We start from the raw sequence: 18,817 nt of genomic DNA, 5'->3' as shown, positions 1-18,817 counted from the left end.
AATTTCTCTATAGCCTCATTGCTGTGTTCTCAGAAGGCCTATGAAAGGATTTTGTAGGAGGCTTAAAATGTAGTATTGGCAAAGAAATGTAAACCTATTCCTAATGCCAAATAAAAGCATCAAAAGGGAATAGAACATGATAAAATCCTCAAGATAAAAGCAAAAGAAAGACAGTTAGTCAACAGCTGTGAAAACAGAATTAAAACTTACATAAATTGGAAATGGTATTCCCCAAACCAAATAATAGAGGATGTATAATCTCAACATAGAATTCAAACTGGGTCAACAGGATATCGTGACTAATTTTGTGGATGACTGCCAACATACTTACGCAATTGCAGCCTATTGACCAATGTCAAACAGTTCAAGTTTGCTTTCCTCACAGACTTGAATTTTCAAATAAATATATCTTAGAGCAAATGAGCCAGTGACTACTGAGCAGCATAGTTCTGAGTGTTAGGTTTGAAGCTTAAGTCAAATCACATTTAACCATATTTCAGTATGGTATGTAGATGATAAGAGTAAGGATTTCAAACACGCATGGGATTTGGAAGAATGAAGGAAGGACAAATTCTACACAGTATCAGGACATATGAAAAAAATTTAAAGAGATACAAGAATATACCATAAAGAATGTATCAGTTCCAGTTGTCAAAATACATTTCTATTCCTTTGAATGATCTATTTAAATCAGTTTATCTGCAGAAAAATGTATTTTCTCTACTTGTTCTGTTCTTAACTTTTTTAAAATTCGCATCTACTTAAGGCTTTTTTTCTGTTTATGTATTTTTTACAGATATTCATCTTCCTTCAGCTGTCACTTTACCCTTTTGTCTCCACAAAAATGAAATTTCAACTACTAATGTTATGCTGAATTTTTATCTTCCAGTTGCAGACAAGGTCTTTTCTAAGTGTCTTCTGTACCAACAATTCTGTGAAACAGAGTCTGTATCTCAGCTAGTAAATAGGGCACAGACTCAGACGCTGGCTCAAGATTGGAATGTTAGCAGAGGGACAGGCATTGATCTCTCCTCTCTGGTGATCAGCGACAGAACCTGAGGGAATGGCATGAAGCCATAGATTAGGGCTAGGGTTCCACAATTTTGAAGTCAGCCATTTAGATAGAACTGGTATTCATTATTAAAGCCACAGATGCTTCTGATCAAAATTTGAAAATTTCACTTCGAATTTTGAAGTCAAATTCAGAGCAAATAATATGTCAGTTGCTATTTAATTTGGGAGTCACTTATCTCTACTACTTCTATGTTCTTCATTTCTCTTTTTAGTACCTTCCATTCATTTTCTTTCTCCCTTTTAAGAGAGATGTCAATAGATGCTACATCTTCCTCCATGTCTGTACTCCTGTGAAATAATTTCTCATGAAATTGTCTACCTTATTGTGTAACTGCCTCCTACTAGCATTTTGTTACTCACAGGTCTCTGTCTATGCTCTTGATCTGCCAAACACCTGTCCAACCAAATATTTCTGTTTGTCAGATGTCTTCATCTTTATCAATTGTTAATGTACTACTAGCAGATTACTGATAAAAGGTAAATTTCTTGTGCTTTAACTTACTTCACCTTTTAGGCATTATCAAACATGCATAATTCATAAAATCATTACTCTTCCCCAACTACTACTTCTACTGTAACTATAAACAAAGGAGAAAGTGCTGTCTGTGGTATTTTTCATTTTCTTCCTGAGCTTATTTCCTCTTGTACATTCCACTGCTGTAAGAGTTATACTTCAAATTTTCTCAAGTTTCTATTTTATTACTCTCTGATTTGAAGAAATTTAATCTGTTGTTTAAATACTGCAAAACGAGTATCCAGTCTTGCATGCATTATCCAAGAATGATCTTACATGAATATTAAATAAGAAAAGATACGTTTTCAAGTTGGAGTACTTTTGAGGGTGGAGGAATGTTTGCCTTAACTATGATAATCATATTGGAAAGGAATTAATTCACTCAGTTTAAAGAAGAAATACTTGACACTTATCAACACTTCTTGATGAGTTCACTCATCAGGAATCATGAATCATACTTATAGTTCATATGATATTGCTGTTTATATCTAACACTTGTTCAAAACTGTAAAAAAAAAGGTCAATTATTTTAAGGTTGCTTTCTTACAATATATATATATATATATATCACTGAATCATTAACGTTAGAAAATATCTCCAAGATCATGGAGTCCAATCTTTGACCAAACAATGCCGTGTCAACGAAACCATAGCACTAAGTGTCATTTCCCTCCAGGGATGGTGAACCCACTTTCCTGGGCAGCCTGTTCATGAAGTAGTTCTTCCTGATGTACAACCTGAACCTCCCGTCACACAGCCTGAGGCTCTATCCTCTCATCCTTTCACTAGTTGCCTGTGAGAAGAGGCTGACCGCCACCTTGCTACAACCTCCTGTTGGGTAGACAGGAGATAGAGGTCGGTAAACTCTCCCCTGTGCCTCCTTTCAGCCACGCTAAACACCTACAACACTCTCAGCCACTCTTCAAATCACATGATTCACTTTCTAGACCCTTCACCAGCTTTACTGGACTTGCTCTACTCTGGACTTGCTACAGTGCTTCTGTGTCCTTGTTGTAGTGAGGGTCCCAGAACTGGACACAGCACTAGAGGTGTGGCCTCACCAGTGCTGAGTACAGAGCAAAATCACCAGCCCTGCTGGCCACTCTATTGCTGATACAGGCTGGGTTGCCATTGGCCTTTTTGGCCATCTGGGCACACATTGGTTCATGTTCAAGTGCTGTTGAACAGCACCCTCAGGTTCTTTTCCATAGAGCAGTTTTCCAGCCACTCTGCCCCCAGCTTGCACCCCTACCTGGGGGTGTTGTGACCCATATGCAAGGCTTGGAACTTTGCCTTACTGAACCTCATACTCCTGGCCTCAGTCCATTGATCCAGCCTGCCCAGATCCCTCTACAGTGCCCTCCTAACCTCCAACAGATAAATGCTCTGGCCAAACTTGGTGTTTAAAATTTGTCCTGCAACTGAAAAATTAGTATTAATAGATTTCATAAGCAGCCATATTTCATGACCTTGAGAATAAAGAAAATGAAGCAAAGAATGAGTAATTCACAAAATGCTGTGAACTAAGCAGAAACTAAGAACAAAGTTTTTGAGTTTCTCACAAATTCCTGGAATCACTCTCTTCAACATTAATTATATTAATCCAGTTACTTACTCCACTGCCTGGGCTAATAAAAAATCCTAGAGATTAAAGGGAAATTATTTTCACGGGTAATCAATATGAAAATTTACACCTAGTTTTAAGATGCAGAGTAGAATCCCAACATGAGACATAGAAAATATATTTAAAATAAATAACTAGTTGAAAAGTAATTGTTTGTATAAAAATGAGTCCAAAGTAAAACCTGAACAAATCAAAACCTATTGTCATGCAGAAAATAAAATTATATTTTCTGGAAAATATTTGTATTTTAATCACATCCAGCAATTGATTCGGAATATAGTGTTTCCTATCTAGTCAGAGAGCATGTTCAAATCAGAAAGGACATGAAAATTTTCATAAAAAATGCTAACACCAATGTTCCTTGTGAACCATATTATGGTTATATCTTGGATGTTGAACAATCCAAGTTCATTATTTTGGAAGTGGGATGTCAATTCTCGCTTTTACTAAAGAATAGAAAGGATGAAAACAAGCAATTTCTGCCAGTAAGCTGAAAGAATACTAAAATATATTTACTAAAAAGAAAGAAAACAGAATCAAAAATGGTGAGAAAAATGATGAGAAAATATAATGAAAAATGGTGAGAAAGATATCTCTAGTGAACAAGATTAATTCTTGTGTGCTACTATGGTATATGCTCTTATTTTTAAATGAGATGGTGATAAGATTAATGAGAAAAGCATTATTAATGTCTATGTAAATACATGCATTCATTAACTGGAATACTAAAATTTGACTGGATTAATTGAAACTTTCAATTAATCCAATGGCTTTGAATTCTGCATCTTCTTCCAAAAAGCCAGTTTTCCGGGGACTATTTATAACTAATGAATTTGGAAGACCACTGAAATCCTAACATTACTCACAAATTATACAGTGTAATCCCTTGTGATTATTTTCACTGCAAGGCCAACTTTGCACATGATGGAAAATGAGAAGGATCAGTAACAGGTGAGAGAACATCTTGTGCTCCTAACAATGTTTGTGGGAGTGCCTCCTTAGCCTCCCATCAGCAAACTGTCCAGGATGCCAACGGTTGATAAAACAGAGGTGAGTGTCAACAGAACATCCAAAACTTTCTGAGAGGGAGTTTGCCCCAAACTGACAATGATAAAGACATCCATTGGCCACAATAAACAGCTTAAGACTAAAGGCATCAGCTTGAGAAGAACTTCAAGAAAAGCTTGAAAATTTGTGATAGTGGGAAGAGAAAAGAAAGCAACTGAGAAGAGTCAAAACTTGTTTTAACACTGTCAGAAATCACCCCACTGACATTGCAATCTGTACCTTGACCTTACTGAGAGTCCTTCCATCAGATGCCATGGCTGAGTGCATCTAGCCTCAGGATTGACAGTTTGGGTGCACAAAATAAGAATCCACATTTCTGAGGTACACGTCTGAAGTTGAGGTGGGGGCTTTCTTATGAGAATGTTTTGTAATTTTGTAGAGACGGTCATGAGCACATGTAAGCCTAGAACCTACGCTTCCAGTAGAAGGGAAATAAAGAAATAAAGAAATCCTCATTCTCAAAGAGGTCAAGGAAGTGTTTTTGGGGTGGACTCTGAGGGGAGTGCATGTGTGCCTGTGTGCATGCCTTGGGATTTTTATAGAGGGTGGTTTAGAAATGTCTAGGTGTTTTAAGTATTGAGTATTATGTTTTGCCTTCATGAGTGCATTATTCACTAACTGCAGGTTAGTTACATGTTATAAATAAATCTAACAGCTTCAATTTTGACTATATTTACAACACATGAAAAGGGTAGATATTTTCCTGCAATGTTTCTTTCTGAATGCAATTAATCAAGTAATTAAAAAAAAATTGAGTAGGCCTTTTTTGACTATGTATGTCCATGCTCAGCTACCTGGCATAACTAAAAGGAGACAATATTTAATTTAACTTTATTTTCAACCAATACATTTTAGAACAGTTGAATTTTTCTAGTAAATGAGGCCAGTCAGAATATAGCTTTAGACAGTTCAGTCCGTGGCTTATAATAAAAAATTTGGCTACTAATAGCCTAATTTAAAATGCAGGGGGCATTGGGGATCTTGTTTTGGGACGTGGTTTTTTATTTGTTTGATTGGGATTTTTTGTGGAGCTCTTTGTTTTATGTTATGTATTCAGCTTTAAGGAATAAAGTCATTCTGAATTATGTATTATTTTTCTATATGTACTATCTTTTGTACATTGGTATAATTGTATTTAATTTTCTCTATTCGCAAGAAAGGCTAAAAGGTAAATCTGTTATTTAGAACTGCAAAATGATCATGGATATTGTTGAGATTTTCTTTACTTCAGTGTCTGGGAAGACTCGACTTCATTCTCCAGCTGCTGGTGTCTATTATGGAGTAAAATTTTGAGACTTTGAAGCAGAGTTGTCATCTGGGGTTGGATGGTGGTGTTACAATGATCATTGTTCTTGTCTGAGTACATCATTGAACAATGACAGGGGTTAAAAGTACAGGGCAGATGAATGTCTTACATTTTTTCTAACAGATAAATTCCATTCTTTAGTCAATGGCTATGCAAGAATTTTATTCAAAGTAGACCAGATTAAATAGGAAGAATAAGGATGACACCTATCATTTGGCTTAACTCAGGATTAAGGTATTTTGCCATCAGATAGTAGATCAAAATCCCACAAAAAGTAAAAATAACAGGATCCCTTTCTGTCACATTCTGAGCTTTCTGAACTACTAAATCCAACCTAGCAGTTTCTGTCAATCTGCCTTTGTCATAGAATCGTCAAATGGTATGGTTTGAAAGAGACCTTAAAGACCAACTAGTTACAACCTCCCTGTCATGGACAATGACACCTTTCAGTACACCAAGTTGTTCAGAGCCCAAGCCAATCTGGCCTTGAATGTTTTTTTAATCCACAATCTTTTGGCCACTTTAAACTTGTAGATAGCTTGAGTATAAATAATAACAAAATTTTTCAATTAAAAGAAATGTTAGAAAACCCCAAAATCACTTACATGTAAATGCAGATCTCTGCCTTCTCTAAAAAAACAATAAAATCATTACAGCTACAGTTTTCAATTTGCTTGAAATGAGTGAGAGTTATCATCACTAAGTAGACTCGAAATTTTACAAGCCTTAACTCCTTCACAGAAATAATAGGGCAACCTCAGAGAGAAAATAATGTATGCTAATCAAATCCATAAATTTACATATTGGTTCTTCTCGTTCCTCTGATAGGAGCATATGGTCAATACGTAGAGGTATCATTAAGTTAGAAAACAAGAAGAAAAAGAAACAATATCTTTTTAAATTTAACAGTGAAAGTAAAAAAAATTTATAATGAAAACTGCAGAAAAACGTAATTTTTCCAGAGAGAATGAAATATCTACAAGTCCTGTGGACAAGCAGGGATCCATGTTAATTATAAGAATGTGAGAACAAAGTAATAAAACACCTAAATGGTGAAGAGTATTGACTGCATCATATTAGATATGGATCATCTAGATCTGATTTAAAGTAAAGGAGGTGAAAAGCATTGGTTCAATTTTGTATTAATGAAGATACTTGGAATGCAAGTACCCCTAATAAAAAATTTGTTTTATATTTGTCTGTAATCAAGCATTTTGAAGCAGTAAATGCATTAGGATGACCCATGTATTTCTGCATATTTTTGCTAGACATAATTTAGAGTTATCCTCACTAAGGTCCAAGACAAAACAACCACGCTCAACTTGTTACTGAGTGTCACCACTAGTACTTTGTATGTGAAAACTGACTTGCAGCTACTGTGAGGCTAAGTATTTCCTTTAAATGTGAAGAAGAAGGAACAGACATTTATCTTCCAAGCAGATATTATTGGAAAATGATAAATTCAGTTTCACAATCCCTGTTTGTCTGTTTTAGAAATAAGCAAGTAAAGGAAGGAGGGACAGTAAGAACAATTGAGAGAAAGTGAGAGAAGAGCAAAGCTTCCTTTCTTGGCAGCCAAAAGTCATTAGAAGAGCTTGGCTGCCCATGTAACCACAGCCTCAGGCAGCTGAATGCATGCCCAGAGCAGAAATGGAGACACAAAGAGGTTCTTATGGGATTATCCTGAAGTTGAGGGAAGACTTGTGAATACTTAAACATTGATATTTCTTGCCTGGGTTTCTCCAGCAAGAAAAAAGCCAAATAAAATCCAAACTTTACTCTTTCTGTTCTCTGGTACATGATTAAAAGTTTTCTTGTTGTAGTTAAATTTATTTGGAAGAAAATCTGCAAAGTTGTGTCTTAAATTTTGTTACAGCAGACTAATATTTATTCCGGAGTTCAGTGTAGTATGAGCAGCTGAGAATCATATGTTACAGCTGGGAGAAAGAGAGGGGAATTTGATTTCTCAATGAAAGCAACTGCTTTGAAATACTATAGTTAGATAAATGGCCCCTAAATAGCTGAGGCTCAAATCAATTAAGATTTTACAGATTTGGATCAGAATTATACAACTGGGAAAGAGAGAGAAGCATGCGCATTTTGAGCATACTGCTCGCTGCATTAGGACTTTGCTTATTAAGATGCTGCTGCTTTGAGTTGTCTCTTGTAACAGCAGCATTGCGTGCAATTACAATCAATAAAAAAATTCAATCTGTTCCTGGTGAAAGAGGCCAAGGCAGAAACACTACTCTGTATTTTCCATATGCTAAACATTCTTTGAGGAAATTAATACAAATCTTTTCTCAGTCTTCAAAACTAGATGGTGGAAATTATTCAAAGCCCAATTCTCTGCTCTGAAAAAATGGGCTGTGACCTAATATTTGTCCTTCAGTATCTTTTCCTCTCAGGGTTCAGATCTACACATATCTGCCATAAATAAACTGGTGTGCAAAACTGACTGTTATTTCTTTAGTGTTCCTTTCACTGATGTAATGGATGAGGTAGGTTGTGTAAACCAAAACATTCAATTCCATATTAATTGAAATATAACTATCTGCACTAAGATAGTCCACAGAAGGTGTTCATTTAGACAACAAATATAAATATGGGATGTATATGGGGTATAATATATAGGATTCTGTTTGCACTTTTTGCATGTAAATTCCTACTTAAACAATATTTTTCTTTGGATTTTTCTCCACAAATTAGCAGCTGTGCAGGCTCTATGCTTACAGCATAGTAAGGCAGATGATTATTGCTCCATACTGTATAGGGAGCGTCCATATGCTGAGTGAAATGCTCAAGTATGACAGCCGGGTTTAAGACAATATACGAAAAGAGTGTTAAGTACCTCTTCCATGGTACTGCACGAAGATCAGCATGCAGGACTGGAAACATGACTCCTGTAGACCTGAGATGGAATAAATTATAAGGGTCACAGATAGGAAGATGTTCCCAAGTGAAAGACAAATGGAAAACTTTTGGAATGACTGTTAAACTTTTTTGCCCAGTGGAATATTGCAAGAGATACGTAGTTTTCAGGATTAGCCAGATGTCATGGTAGTCATCTGTCATCTGTTGAACACTTCTTTAAATCACAATAAGGCAACAATATCCAGTATATTAATATCCAGCATACTAAAATGCAAAGCCAAACAACGTTGTAGTGATTTAGGGATTTCAGCCATTATGAAATTTATGGAGTGCATCTTATGCATGCCACTATAATCTTTTGTGATTGGTTGTTTTCACTTCTCATGTTTTTGTGCTGTTTGATTTTTTAGTTTGTTTTTTTCTGTCATTTTCTTGTGAAGATTTTTTTTTTTTTGAAATACATTTTTTGGATTTCTAAATCTGCCTACATTCTTTCCTTCTCTCCTGCATTTCTGATACATAGCAGCAAGAAATGAATAATACGATTGATATGTGTTTGTCCTCTCAGTATCACAGAGGTCCAGCTTGAGTGTATCCAGAAAGGCAGCAAGACATTCAGATCTAACATAGGATCATACTGAGTAGCTGCTGAAAAGCAATTATTCATGGGCCTTATATAATCTAGGTAGAAATATAGGTAGGAAATTAATGCTTTCTTACCAGAGTGCAGAGTGCCTGGCTCAAATCTGGATACCTGAAAACTTAAATGCAGTTTAGAAAAGGGTACACATCCTATACTGTAAAAATGCTAGAAGTTCATTGCCTATTAAGGAACATTTTATTAGTCTGCCCTGTGCACTAAATCTAGGAGGGTTAAAAATAAGGATTGAGGATTTTTTCTTGATTTTTTTCCTCTTTTGTGTGCTCAATTCCTCTCTGAGGAAAACATGTATTTGGATGCTTCCCCTTATCTCAGATTACGGAGGTTCCCTGAAACATTTATCAAAATATCCCAACAATAATATACTTATTTCTCAGTTCCGCAGAAACATATCTAACATTTGGTGAGCTACCATTTGTCAAAATCCAAGAAAATTTGAGCCAGTGCCCATGTGATTGGATTACAGAACAGTGAAAGCTATAGGCGGAACTCACTGTTGATGTTCAATGAATACATTTTGGTCAAGAAAACATAACAGAGACCTTTTATTACAATTCTACCCCTATGCACAGTGTGATTTGCATATCAGTGTGCTGAGATCTACACTGTTGAATGATTTGCAGTACTTCTGGATACAGAATAGTCACATACAAAGAATATAGAACTGGAGTTCTGTTTGTATATCAGCCAATCTGAATTGACCTTGAGACATATCTTACCAAGTTACTATTTCTCATTGCCTTTCTTATCAATTAAGATGCACATGAATAGAATCTTGCTATGTGTTTCTGTAATATACCACATAAACCACCACAAATTCTGAATAGGGCTGGCAAAAGTTGTTCTTTCTTGTAATGTCAGTTCATTCCTTTTAAAATAAGCATAGCTGTGTGTGCACAAAAAGATGATGCACACAAGGGTCGGAAAGAGCAGGAACATTGCTACTCTTTCAAATGTAAATTTAATAGTTTCTTGGTCCTTATTTTTGCATTTCTGTTGCCTTTTTTTTTTTTTTTCCCTCTGTGCATAACAGAATTGGATGGGGCTCTGAGAAAACTGGTCTGGTAAAAGGAGCCCCACATCAGGAGGGTCAGAAATACATGATGTTTAAGGTCCATTCTAATCCAGGCCATTCTGTGATTCTTTGATTTGTGGCTGGATGGGTTGGCCATATGGTCTAGGACTCATTGACCATCTGAAGGAGGAGGCCACAGACTGAGAAGAATTGTTGTGAAAGAGCTAAGATGCTCTTCTGAGACAGAATCTTCTAATCCTGCAGACTTCTGTTTCTGCTTTTTAACATTTCAACTGTTGTTTGCCCAGTGTCTGCTGATACGGACTGGAGTCAGACTAGGGGATGATCTAGGGAACAGCTACATATTGAAGCATGAGAAAAAAAAAAACAAAACAAAAAAAGATGATATAGAAAATGTGTGTTGGAATCCTTTCTGGTAAAAAGCCTACCATTTTTTAACAAATATTTTTCTCAACACAAACTGTTGACAGGTGATTTTATACAATATTCCTCCCTTAGCTGTCTTTTAAACAAAAATACATTTGAAAGAAGACTTTATACACCACTTTTCAAGGCACAGTAAGAGTGCAGTCACTACTTGAATGTCTTCAGCAGTTTTCCAATTACGTGCTCAACTGACATTTTACTTAAGGTGTAAAGCATAGCTAACTTTCAACCAGGAGCTGGTTAAAATCAAGGGCATTTCTTTTGGGGCTCTTAGGGAATTTTCAGGAACCTAAGATAGACTCTGGACATTAGTTAATTCTTTCTGGTTAAGCAGATATATATTCAACAAGGTGTAAAGTGTTCAGTTACTAGTCTGTGCATTTCCACAGAAGGACTTGTAACTGCTCATTGTTTCCATGTACCCATGAGAAACTAAATTTTTTATTATCTTTTCTATTGTTGTTACTTAGTTTTGTGATTTGCAGTGTCACATATCCAAAAAACTAAGTGGAGAGGAAACAAAAGAAATCAGAAGACTGGTGAGGAGAGAGAAAATTAAGCTGGTTTTAGAATTGATCTTGCTCAGAGACCAACCTTGCACACGAGAGATGTTAGAAAACACGCAGTGTGAGAGAATTCATGTATTTGTGTTTGCTTTGGGTTGTCTTCTGTCTACTAAAGAAATGAAGCTCTCTCACCAGATAACAAAATGTTGTGAAAAGTTTTAAAGCATTCCTCACACAGGCTTGAGGCCTCTTTGTAACGGGGGAGAAGGGAGATAAGAAGTTCAGAGACTGTGAAACACAGCCTGGTAAAGACTTGTGTGTGCTCCAGGTCCCCTTTTATATGTAACACAGGACTCAGGTCTTGATACTTTTTGCTCCTGCTAAAATGAGCTTATAAGGGTATGCGCTTCCATTTGTTTTTTCTGGAATCATCAAGTCAGGGAGATAATGAAATAAATCTACTGTTTACACTTCAGCTTTGGGTTGTTGTCTTCTTGGTGTTATCTCCATATATTTGGTTCACACTGAAGCAAAACCACAGAACACCTGTAGAGCCAGTCTAAATAAATACCACTTATGCTGTCACTTCTCTCCTAGCAGTATAATTAAACAGGAGTTAGAATTTGCAATATGTTAACATTTTATCAATTAAAGATAGATGGGGGAGACATGGACTTTCCTGGATCCTGCTTCCGGCCCTTCCTATGGATGGGCATCACACTAGCTGTCTTCCAGTCATTTGGGATCTCCCTGGTAAGCCAGGAGTGATGGCAAATGATGGACAGTGGCTTGGCAAGCTGTTCCGCCTACTCCCACATCACGGTAGGACACATCTAATCCCATAGACTTGTGAGCATCTACATGGCTCAGCAGGTCCCTAACAGCTTCCTCTTGGATACAGGGTCTTGTTCTGCTCCCTCTCCCTGTCTACCGGCTCAGGAGGCGAGTTGCAAAGAGGATGACCTGTCTTACTGTTGGCAGCTGAGGCAAAGAAGGTGTTAAATACCTCAGCCTTTTCTTCATCTTCAGTAACAATATTCCCTTCCACGTCCAATAAGGAATGGACATTTTCCTTGCCCCTCCTTTTGCCATTTATGTATTTATAGAAATAATTTTTTATTACCCTTTACAGAAGTGGCCATGTTAAGTTCTAATTGAGCTTTTGCCTCTCTAATTTTCTTTCTGCATGATCTAATGACATCCTTAAACACTTCCAGAGTTGCCTGCACTCATTCAGAAACCTAAATGATCTTTGTACTTTATTCAATCCATCTCTGTAGCACATCCATTTAAACCTCATAAAGATAATCACTGCTTGGAATATGGAAGAGCTAATAAGCTACAGCTACTTTGCATTAAATTTCCAACTGTATACATGTGGTATTTTAAGAGAGGCTACCACGATTTATTTTTGGACAGGGTTACAGGATTCTTTATTTATGCAGTGCTTGGATTAGATCTCTATAATGTGCTGCACATGGGATACCCACTTTGTGGTCATTCAGGTGCTTAGTCTGCTTTAGTGTGCAGCTGCCAGTCCAGCCACTGAAATTCGTGAGAAGAAGGCATTTCACAATGGCATTCTCTGTGCTGACTGAGCATGCTGCATCAGTAGAAAGTACATGGGCCAAAACAGCTTCCTGTGTCATTCAAATAAGGCCTGTCCTAGACACTCCTGTCAGAGAATTTAATGCACAAAAAACCAAGGCCATCTGAGGAGTCAGATTGTTATTCTTCCCCCTGAATTTACTCCTCAGTTTGTTAAAGAAATCAACTGTACACTGTTTATTTGGATATGGTATTAAACAGAGGCTTTTATGAGAAGGGTGGGATGATGGTCTCTGAGACCATAGGACATCTCTAAGATGATCTCTAAGACCATTTGATCTCATAAGAGATCAAATACAATCCCTGTGAAATAAGATGTTCTGTTCAGTGTAATCTTTGGCAAAGAACAATGCCACCCAAAAAGTAGCTAAACGTAACCTGGGTTCAGACAACTTCTCGAAAGTGGCAGGTGTATTCTCAGCAAAAGAAAGACTGTTTAAATTAAAAACACATATTTTAAAAAAAATCTTAGCGATATTAAAGCAGGTTAGGAAGACAGCAACTTTAGGAAAACTGAAAATTAAATGATCATAGAAAAGCAGAGCAATAGTTCAGTCTTTATGAAATAGCGTTAAAGCTGTCCAAGTGCAAAACTTGCCTTCCTGAAGATTCTTTGTGGAAGTTGTATTCAGATCAAATATTTTAATTTTCTTTCCAAACTGCTGAATTATAATGAAAGCATAAAATACAACCAGTAGAATTCTTCCCCATAATTAGATTATGAGGATCAGATTAATTTTTTTACCTCTTTTTGCCCGCCCACAGAAGTAGTCCAAATACTCTTTCTTTTACAATTTTGATAAGTAAAAGGGTTTAATTTCAGAGCAAGAAGACTGCTTAAGTTACGTATTGTTCTCTGGAGGACAAAAAGTTTTGAGCGTCTATGTAAAGCAGTGAATATCATTGCAAGAATAATAAGAAAACTTAGCAAGATAACATTTAGAATTAAAGAACAGCCAACCATTGATGGTCCAGCTGAAAAGCAGAAAGGCTTTTTTGCAATCAATAAGGAGGATTTTGGCACAGAAATTCTGGTTGATTGTACCAGCTTAACTCTGTTAGCAGCTAAATAAGCAACATTATAGTTTTAAGTTTTTCATCATTAGAAAAGTACACGCAAAAACATGATTCAGCTCTTAAATAGGTTTTTCAGTGGAAAATTTTTCTCTCTTCCTTCTTAAATAAAGCTCTTTAAACTTCTTAATAAAAGGTAAATTTTGGTGCATCTATTGTCACTGTTTTCTTTATCAGTCTGAAATAGACAATGCCTGGACCAAAGATTGGAATTATGAGACTTTATGAATACTGTCACTTACAAGCAAGGTCCCAAGCAGACATAGATGACTCAGTTATCTGAATTGCAGACTCCTGTTTAGGTCTTCAAGAAATGTCTCCTGGTATTCTATTTTTTCATTGGAAAGGGCCCTTTGTTTTTTGAAGAGTATCACCTAGAGGCTTCCTTTCCTCTTATGCTGTGGAAAACTTTTTGCAATCCAAATTTACTCTAAACATAATCTAATTTTCCTTGGTTATTATCATTATCATGGATATACCTAAATCTGACTCTAGTAGTTTTTCATTCACTTATTCACAAAAAATATTTTTCTGCAGGCTCCATCATGTTAATTTCACTATAAAATAGAATCCCATTGCCTGAAATACTGGAGTTCCATGACTCATTAAAAGAATTCTACAGGCATTTGTGAATCATACTACCAGTTTGCTTGTAAATTTCTGGGTAAGAATTAAAAATTTAGTATTACTAGGTAAGTGTAAGAGAGCAGTGAAAGAAGATGAAGACTGCAGAATGTAATTAAAATGTCAATTTCGACATGTCACTTATGAGGTAATAAATAATACATTGGATGTGTTTTAAAGACACACCTATGAATCTACTTTGTTTAGATTTTTTTTAAACCATTCAAATGCATACACCATTTTCAGAGGTATAAATTCATTTAAAAAATAAATATCTCTGAAATGAAAGCAGTATTTTATAATAAAAATTCTTGCAACTAAAATAATAATTTTGTCTCTGTTTACTGGCTGAATGAGCTTCTCAATTACCAAAGAAACTGCCATAAGATTAACAGTGAATATTCAAAATTGATTCTGTGGTAACATATGACTTTTTTGAGACAACCACATCCTTTAACGGTACATTAAATCAAATTATTAAAGTAAAATCAATGTGAAATACAATACAACATAATAGGATAAAACAAAAAAGTTCCAAAATTATTTAAATATTTTTCGTCAATATTTTCAGGGACAGAAAATAGACTTATTGCTTGTTAAATGTCAGTAGTGAAATGTCATCCTTTGAAAATAAAACTGAAGTAGTATCGTTATGCAACAACCCAATGGTAACAGTATTAAGCCAACATTCACAGGCTGTCTCTTCAATTATTCTCTATCTCAGCCACAGGATATATCTTGTGTTGTATTATTTAGGAACTACTGTACTGGTGACCAAGTGGGCCATAATTAGGTTTTGTACACGTGATTCCATTATGATTACTGTCAGTTTTTAAGTATTGCAGCCCCTTGCAGTTTTGTTATGTGTTGTAACGCAGGTCCACATCATCTTGTTTCTTGCAGAAAAGTTTTCTGGTTCCCAAATATTTCATAACAATATACCAGGGCAGGTGTAAATGCCAAAATTAAAGAGATGACACTAAGGGAGTGGCTACAAAACAGTAAAGCTTTGCAAACATAAACATGTGTTGAGATTTCAGTAATTTTTTTCCATTTTGTGTCTGGGAAAACCCAAGAACATACAAAGAACTTTGCAAAACCAAGTCCAATAGAGAAAGAAGGTAGAAAGGAAACTAATAGAAATATTAAATCAGAAATTAAATGTTTTATTTTCTTGGAGTCTCAAATGTCTAGATTGTCCAAAGCCTTCTCTATTGTTAAAAAAGATAAATCTTATAAAAGTATTTTCAAAATATAGGTCAAGAAGAAAACGTGATCTTCAGAATTATTTTTTAAATATCAGCAGCAGCTGCCACATGATGGCGAGTGTGTGTGACATACTTGGGTGCTAATGATGGAGCTTTAGCTCTCTTGTTTCCTTCCATCCCCTTTCAGTGTAATCATATCTCCATGTCTGATCATTAGCGTCCATTTTACTTGCTGGATAGTCACAACTGCTGGCAATTCCAGTGAGAGAGAAGGAATAACCTTCCCTATATTGACAAAGCAGGAAAAGAATCACACTTGAAATCCTTTCTATAAAGAAAAAATTATCAAGAGGTGGTTCAGCAATTCAGGATATTATATGACACAGTTTTAAAAAAAATTATAATGAATTAACTGCTCAGGGTTTCTTGACAGAATAATTTTTTTAACAATACATTTTTTAAACCTGAAATATCTCAATCTGCATGAACAGACAAGACTGTTTATTTCATCATCCACAAAGCAGTACTGCATTTTCTTCAAAATGAAATAAAGCTAAAACCCAAAGAAACAAACTCCCAAGGAATCAACTCACCCCAACCAAAATGAGGCATTAGAGTCTTCTGTGTAAGACAACTCCTGTAAGACACTGTTTTGCTTTGTTTTTTCAGCATTGTGGTTTTCATAAATTTTAGATCTGTATTCTACCAAAGAAAATTATTTCTTTCATGTCCAAAGTGACCAAGCAACAGTTCTAAAAATAAAAAAAAGCTAAATCTCAAAATGCATCCATTTGTTAGTAGAGACAGGCAGTCATTTAAGGGAAAGGTGAAAATCATTTACTGCTGTTGTGTGCTACTTAATTTTCAGATAAATAAAGACATTTCCTCATTTTAATTGTTAGCCTTATACTTTTCATACACAGAAAATTTGCTATTATATCTTAATATATAATTATATCTTAATATAATACTATATCCTAATATTTTAGCCTAAAATGTAAATAAGACATATATATATAAAAGGAATTTTGTTCATTAGATTATTTAGCTCATGAAAAGGTGACCTTTTTAATGAGAAAAATAAAAATCATAGGAACAGAACTAAAGTATTCAATGTTATTCTTAATTTTGATTAGTATTAAGAGGGTAGAATGAACAATAAAGTTTTCATTTCTACTAGAAACTTACTTCACCACTATCATATTTTTGACACTGAAGCACAATGAAAGGCTAGAATTTAAGAGGATATCTCACTATATTGAATGTCTTATATTTGACTTGATCAACTAATTTCTCTACCTCTATATTGTCTTATTTCCACTCATTTTAAAAAATAATTAAAACAAAGCAAGGGTTTGTGTGAATATGCTATCACAGGAGAAGGACCAAATGCTTTAATTTGCAACTGCAGAACCTTAAAATGACTGCTATCATGTCTTTCAGAAAAAATGTCTTTTTTTCTGGTGTAATTTTGAAAATTGCAACATTATTAAATGTCTTTAATACTAATACAGATATATCTGTAGGTCCTCTTGTCACATAATCTACATTTTCTTGATGTAAATGTGCCTGTCTCGGGGTTTTAATAAAGCTTTATATTTTCTCTTAGGAATTTGTCACACTCACTGTATATTAACTTTCTTTTCAATACCTTACCAATTTTTGCTTGCCTTCTCATGATTTTCTCTTTTACTTAAACAATTTTAAGTGTTAACCATCTTCAACACTGACTGCTAAATCACAACTATGAATTCTAATACACTAAATTCAGCACTGTAACTCAATATTTCCCATTTCCCAACACTTCCATTAACACTAAAGTTCTTCTCTAAAATTCAGTAGGAGAGCCACCACTAATTCAATCTGTTGTTACTTGTGTCTATTTCTCACTCTAAAGCAACATTCCTGTAATAGAAAGTTACCCTTTTTCTTTTCCATTACTTCTAACTTTAAGCATAGAAGGTAAAGAAGTCCCCATTTAATTTTCTAATTCTAACCTTGCCTTCCATGACTTTTAAAGCAGCTTCCCTGAAGTCATCCTTTTGATGCAGCTTATGAGCTATCATGAGTAAGTTTATAATTGGGTCAGATCTCATTAGATCTGAATTAAAACTTCCAGAAATCCATCACGTAAGTTTCCTGATGCTACAAAAACCAGAAAATTTTTAACAAATTGGAAAGATTTGTCCTTTGCCATCATGGGAGCAAATTAAACCCCTGGTCCATAAAGGATCTTAATATATTTAAGAAAAACTAACCTTTCTCTTTTTCTTGTACTTTTTTCCCAATATTTTTTCTTACTCACACATCTCAGTGAGGTTTTTTTCCTTTGCTAACATAGTTGCATTATTTCTTGGCTTTATACATAGAAATATTTTCCTGCAAGCCAATATGAAAAAATAGTGTTCACTCTAGAAACAGATATCAAACTTTTTTTTCTTTACAATTTTATTATTTTACTCTAAAATAGTACCCACTTCTATGATTGAAGCATGTTAGTTGGCTTTCTAAAATTATTTAGATTTTTACATTTTGAGAAACATAATTTCCTTCTGCAGTGAAACAACTATGTGGATGGGTGGGTGGAGAGCAGTGGATATTATCCATCTCAACTTCAGTGAGACTTTCAACACTGTCTTACACAACATTCTTATAAGCAAATAGGGAAATGTGGACTAGTTATGTGGATGGTGAAGTGGATTGAGAACTGGCTGAACAGCACATCCTAGAGGGTCAAAATGAGTGGCACAAGGTCTAGTTGGTGCATATGTTGAACAACTTGATGTTGTAAAACAGATGTACTGGATTCTTCCTTGGACTTCCATGTCAGAGTACTAACCCTAGCTCCTTCCACTCCTCACTGTGTTCTTTAACTCTGTGACAAACCTCTACAAAAAAGATCCTTAAGCTAAAACTGTTGTTCTGTAGGAAAAGGAATCTGAAATGATGTCCACAGTCTGTATGCAGTGTTACTTCAGTAGTTAATTTTCACAAGTCGTCTTTATGCAAGTATATTTAAACTTTGAAGTGTTTCTTTTTTCAAACCTCCAAAAATGGTGTTCTTTTTAGTGTAGTTTTGGATGGTTTTCTCCCTTCACTTTAAAAAAATGTTGCTGAAGGAACACATTTAGTCATGTAATATCTTACTGAAAACACCTTATGGAACCACTGTCATCAGTGTCAAGGAAATGTTTAAAAGCTTTACCAAACAATT

This window comes from Chamaea fasciata, unplaced genomic scaffold, assembly GCF_029207755.1.
Source record: "Chamaea fasciata isolate MVZ Bird 193981 ecotype frontalis unplaced genomic scaffold, bChaFas1.0.hap1 SCAF_5, whole genome shotgun sequence".
Taxonomy (NCBI): domain Eukaryota; kingdom Metazoa; phylum Chordata; class Aves; order Passeriformes; family Sylviidae; genus Chamaea; species Chamaea fasciata.
Note: the sequence above shows the minus strand (reverse complement) of the source record.